The following is a 6101-nucleotide window of genomic DNA, read 5'->3' as shown; positions in this document are numbered from 1 at the left end:
ATACTAAAAAAATACACAAAAAAACGAGAGCAGTCAGTAGACTTTTCAACTCCCATAACTCTGTCCGAAAGAAAATGAATTAAAAACTTTGAAAAACTGATTACATTATTGTGGATTGTATATATACTCTGTAGAGAAATTAAACTCTGAAGCGATATAATTGCTTCTGAAATATGAGAAAATGTAAATAATGCAGAAGAAACTGCAATTCGAAGAAAGCGAAGAGTATACAAGAACAGAAGTGAAAACGGTTTTATTGCTTCCGGAAAATATATTTAGTTTTGGTAAAATTTTAACCATGAAAAATAAAAATATTACCATGTACTATATGCAACAACTAATAGAAAATCTCCTGCGTTATTGCTATAAGCCAATTTAGAGACTCGTGAAAATTAGTCTTGAGTATCTTCACCAACAAACAACTAAACCGATTTCTTCTCAGAAAAGTTGAATTTTGAATTGATTTTATGTGCTATGCTTATCATCTCACACTTATGTTATACCTCGTAAATTATAGCCTCTACTGAATTCCATTCACTGTTTTCTCAAATGTCATAAGGAATGACCCCAGAGTTCTGTCACAATAGCGCTAATCCTATGCCTTCTTTGTAAAGTGTAATAATGAGAACGAAGCAATAATCTTCTTAATTAGGTTACTAAAATGAATAGCATTTTTAATAAATAGAAACGCCTTTTATGAAAATAATTACTTGTTTTGTATAGGAGTATGTGTAAGTGTGCGTGGGCGTTTGTGTGTTTGTTTGTGAACAGTTATAACTCATACAATGAAAATGACGCCGTATACAACTGAGCTCTCTTAACACATGTTTAAATTAAGCACAGTCACCCACATACACAAATATGTATGTTTATCGGTCGATGCCAATCGTATATCAAATGCACCTGCCGCTTGTATAACAAACGTGTAACAAAAGTGCGATTGAACTCGGCATCCAAAGATATTAAACTAGTTGGAATAAGAATGTTCTTAGAACAAAGTTACAAATATACGCTTGTACTCCAGTAAATAATTTACTTCTTATTTTACTTATGTTTAAGCATCATCTATATTGGCATGCTATCCTTTGGTGTGTACACATCGATACTAGTGCATCTTGCGCTCGTTAAAACATTCCAAACTTCCTCTTATTTAACACCATATTATATCACCTGTGATTCCGTTTTAGTTTCAGCTATAGTCAGCAGTTTCATTTTCAGATATATAATAATGTTAAAGGGGTGTAGTTTAGACGAGTTTGGAGAATGTGAAATGACCATTATTTTGTTCGTTGTCAAAACATCCCTGGCGCCGAATGAAAAATGAGCGAATGAGTTATCATGATGCAATACCCAACAATATTATAACGTCGATCCGATTTTGTTTTTGTTTTTTTTTTGTTTTTTTGTTTTTTTGCAGATCATCTCTGAAAAACCTCAAAAGAATAATCTAAAACTTCAGAAAACTGCACATATTCTGTTCTTGACGACGAAAAGATATGAAAGGACCAAAGGACCAGTCTTTCTTTTACACAACAAATTGTAATGCTTTCATTAGTCTAAATTCGAAGGTAAGAAATCTTTACGTTCAGTAATAGGCGTTAATAGGATAGGCGTTAGTAAAATCTTCCCATTAACACATCAGAAATTGTTTTTGATATTTCTATAGTATCTCGCTGAAATTTTCCATCAACCACATATTGTCCTTACAAGTCGAATGGTTTTCACCTTATAGTTGATAAGAACTATAGTTTCTTTAAAATTGATTGGTCGAACAAACTTTGAGGAGTCATTTGTCTGACGTAGTTGCATTTTGCAAACTTTTCTTTTATTATGTGAGTACTTTCTGTGCTCTGTAATCTATACAGTCTTTGATATTTAGTCAGGAAGGTGCCACCAAGACACCGTTGTTCATTCAAACGACGCTTCTCGTCTGAAGTTTTACATTATTCTCGTCGATTAGCACTTAAAAATATTATATTACTCCCTTCTAATTGCGACAAAATTATTTTCATGTGAACCGAAAAAGTAGTGCATGGTAGACCTCAGTATTGGGTTTTGAAATAGCAAGTAGAAATAGCCTAACGAAATAAATATAATATAGCAATACGGAAATGTACTGTTGATACGTAAGTGTACTGTTGGGGAATACAATAGATAATGTTACGCTGTGAGTATCTAAGTGTCACGTGTTGATAATGTTGCTGCTGTTAGTAGTATTTTGCGTGGTCATTGAGAGGATTGAATGTGTATGTACAATCCCCGAATATTTCAAGCCCCAGAATATAGCAGGATAGCGTCCAAAGTGATATTTAGGAGAATCAAACTAATTTAGTAATAATTTGATTTGTATGTTGCATATTGTGGTTAAAAAAAGAATGAGGTAGAATGTCGAATACTTGGAATAAGATATTACATTGATGACACATATAAACAGTATTCTAAATAAATACTTAGAGGTCTGGTTCATTATTTCGATGCGCAAGTGCAGCAAAATTATGGTCTGAAATATAATCTAAATGTATATAATAAATGGACCACCAAGTCGGCCTTGATGGAGTGAAACAGAACCGAATGCCTATATAACTGTCCTAATTAGAAACAATGTATTTTCGAAAATTCATGAATGAAAGCATTGCAACGGTGAAGACATAAGAAAGAGGCCATGCTGTTGATGGTTTCAGCACTTTCGCTGAACTTTTCGTCTTATTTTATTTGTCTTTGATCAATAACAACATCAGCATGAACGTATCGCATAAGCACAAAAAGGAATGAAATTACCATCAGATTTCTGAGGTATGTGTTGCTACATATATAGTGATATATGCATTGCGACATAAGTTCAGAGGGAAGTAATGAAAACAATGGCAAAATTAAAAAATAGAGATGTTATTGTCAGTTACCAATGATTAGCAGAAAAGAAATATAAAGGAAATGGGGTGCTATAGACCTGAATGAGAGAACTGGTCCCTGTGTGTTCCAAAATGTTGGTGCAGGTTGAGTGAATGTTATCACAGCGCAGCGCTATGTTGACCATATCCTAAGACCTCACATCGTGATTTTCTTTGCACATCACCATAGCCACGTTTTCCAGCAGGACAATGCTCCCTTCCACACGGCCAGGGTCACAATGCACTTCCTGCGTCAGCACAATATCAGGACAATGCCATGGCCGGCTCTCAGCCCAGATTTGGCTGAAACAGGTTGTCCCAAGGCTGACAACTGGTTTCGAACTGTAGGCAGCTTTCCTCGGGGTGTGAGCACAAGTGCCGATGGCTTTTGTAAACCACCCCATGCACTCCATGTACCGACGGTGTATGGCCGTTTTGAATACCCAAGGAGAGCATACACGGTATTGAACATGTCACACCCTACAATCTCGATTTGCTGGGTCCGCTCACGTCCAGAACACATAACAACAACCCATAGACTGTGGTCAAAGTACATCCAAGAAATTGTCTTTCAGTTTATCAAAAGTTATCACTGACATAATGAAATTAAAGCATATTTCAGTCACATATGTCTCGAGTTTCTTTTGCAGTTCAGGCATAAAACATATTTTCATAAAATATACCCCTCTGGCAAATACGAACACTCCGTTTCTTTTTCAATTTCATTTGAATGTATTCAAATGAAATTAGTCATTCTGTGGGACGTAACACATCGTTTACATCTTGTTCTAGTCATCCAGGTAAGAGCGTGCGCCTCTAATCTCGTAATAAAATTTCAATAAGAGTCTAGAAATAATGTAGTGCTAAAGATAATTCTACTTCCCTGATTTCACATTAGCAGCGCTGGGATATGTTTCTCATTAGAATGTTAGTGGATAGTGTGTGATAAATGCAAATAAGCATTCTATATCAATGAAACTCATTACAGATTAATTGCATCTTCCTCGCTCCAACTACAATTTACAATACGACACACAATGAATCGAATAACTGCTTTCTCTGACGTTAATGAGCATTGCGATAAATGATACAGATAGCTTTATTCCTATGCTTCTTAGGAGTTACTCTCCAGAAAGAAAACAAAGATTAATTCGTGATGTAACCTAAAGAATGCCTTCCATTTTGTTCTCAGAATTTCACTTTTTGTTAATAGATGCTTATTTTCCCTTTTCTGATTAGCAAGTTAACAAAAAATTCATAAGATAATTCCTCTGTTTCACATATACTTAATATCATTAAAACATTTTCAATAATATTATACGTTAAGCAAGTATTTTAAATTGTTTCGTACTAATTAAACTCGGAGATGTTTAAGAGTGATTTATACTATTAAATTTATTTTGTAAATAATTTCGCTCCACATTTATTATATTTAATTGCAGATCTTAAATGGAATGTAAAAAATAGTATGATTTAAAAATTACAGTAAAGTAAAAAAAAAAAATTGAATAAATTTTATCTCGATGATTCGTTTTTATTATATTGAATGAAACATCAAGTTTCTATTTTTTCTCAGACGTCAATCGGTTACCAAAAACTGGAATCTATCAAGAATTAACCAAGCGAAGGGATATTTGAATTGTAGTGTATGTGACACCTGTAATGTGTAAGGAAAATAATTTCAACCAAAAAATTCAATGTGGATACGAACATGAGTGTATGCTTTCGCGTATATGAACATGTATATGAGTGAGTCTGTGTGTATGTGTGTGTTTACATGTGTGCGTGCGCGGATGGACATTGAATGTAGTGATTTGTTCATTTCAGATATCAGTAATTTAATTTAAAGCATGTTAATAAATTTTGCTATAATTCTTTTCTACACTAGGCACAAGTCCCGAAATTTTGTGGGTGGAAGCCAGTCGATTAAATCGACCCAGTACGCAACTGGCACTTAATTTATCGACCCCGAAAGGATGAAAGGTAAAGTTGACAAAGACAGACCAAGAGTGCCTTGGATATTGAAAACAAGTTGTGTGGAATACGGGAACGTATTTCACCGACGATTCGCACAAAAAGCAATTGAAAGGTATGCAGTAAGACAGGCACATAACAACTTTAGTACTCTATCGCGAAACTCCGTAGTGTCTGACAGTAGCTGATATAAAGCTGGTGTGAGAAGGTTACCGTGAAAATGACAATTCTCAAAAAGGCGATGCGTACCAGAACCTGCAGAGACATATAAGACGTTGGAGTCTTGCATAGAAAATACTCCTCATTTTTATGCTACGTTACTAACAAGTGGATAGATAGCCTTCATTTCACTCAGACAGACTTAACACGGATCAAAGCGGGTGGTCACTGGTTGGCTATTCGAATGGCGAATTGCACCAATCACTAAACTTAGATATATGTCTGATGTTTGAGGCGCTTTTAGAAAAGAGCATTGGTTCTGATACAATTTCGCCTTAGACGAGTAGAGCTCGGATACCTTAGAGGCATTCCGGTACCGTCACCATAGCGAATGAGTTCAAAAACTGTTGCTCTGATCCCACGGTATCTGTTATTATTCACGGAATAGTTCAAGCCGAGTTAATTTTGCAGCACATACTGTCAATTTCCAAAAGACAACAGACACGATTAACACGACGAATCAGTGCTACTGCGAACGATACAGTAAAACTAACATTTCTCAAAAGGAACACCTCTCGAAACATAGCTCTGGACAAACGCGCACAAATATTGGAAATCCAATCCCTCCTACTACGATCAGTCAATCTCGCCCACCTAGCAACCGCACGCACAACATTCGATCTGTGAAGACTAATACTAACAATAGACCTTCCAACTCTCCGCTAACATTCACTAGGAATTACACCTCCCCTAACTTATCTAATAAAAGCGGTGGGAGATATATTCTCTTGTATACATCTCCATTCGCTTTAAACGTTAAGGGCCTCGTTAAATCTTTCTTTAGAATAGTAGAATCCATTTCCTCACGTAACCATAAGTACCATGTTATCTTTAACAGATCCAATTTGAAATTATCCTATTCATCTACACCAAATATAGAATCTACAATGGTTCCATAACTACCGTCTCGGCTATAACCTTGGGGTCCTAGTAATCCGTTACAGCATTTACCTACCGTACCTAATCGTTTAGATCACCTGCGAACTATATATATATATATATATATATATATATATATAT

Source organism: Octopus bimaculoides, chromosome 1 (genome assembly GCF_001194135.2).
Source record: "Octopus bimaculoides isolate UCB-OBI-ISO-001 chromosome 1, ASM119413v2, whole genome shotgun sequence".
NCBI classification, from domain to species: Eukaryota; Metazoa; Mollusca; class Cephalopoda; order Octopoda; family Octopodidae; genus Octopus; species Octopus bimaculoides.
The sequence above is the reverse complement of the archived record's forward strand: the minus strand, read 5'-3'. Positions refer to the sequence as shown.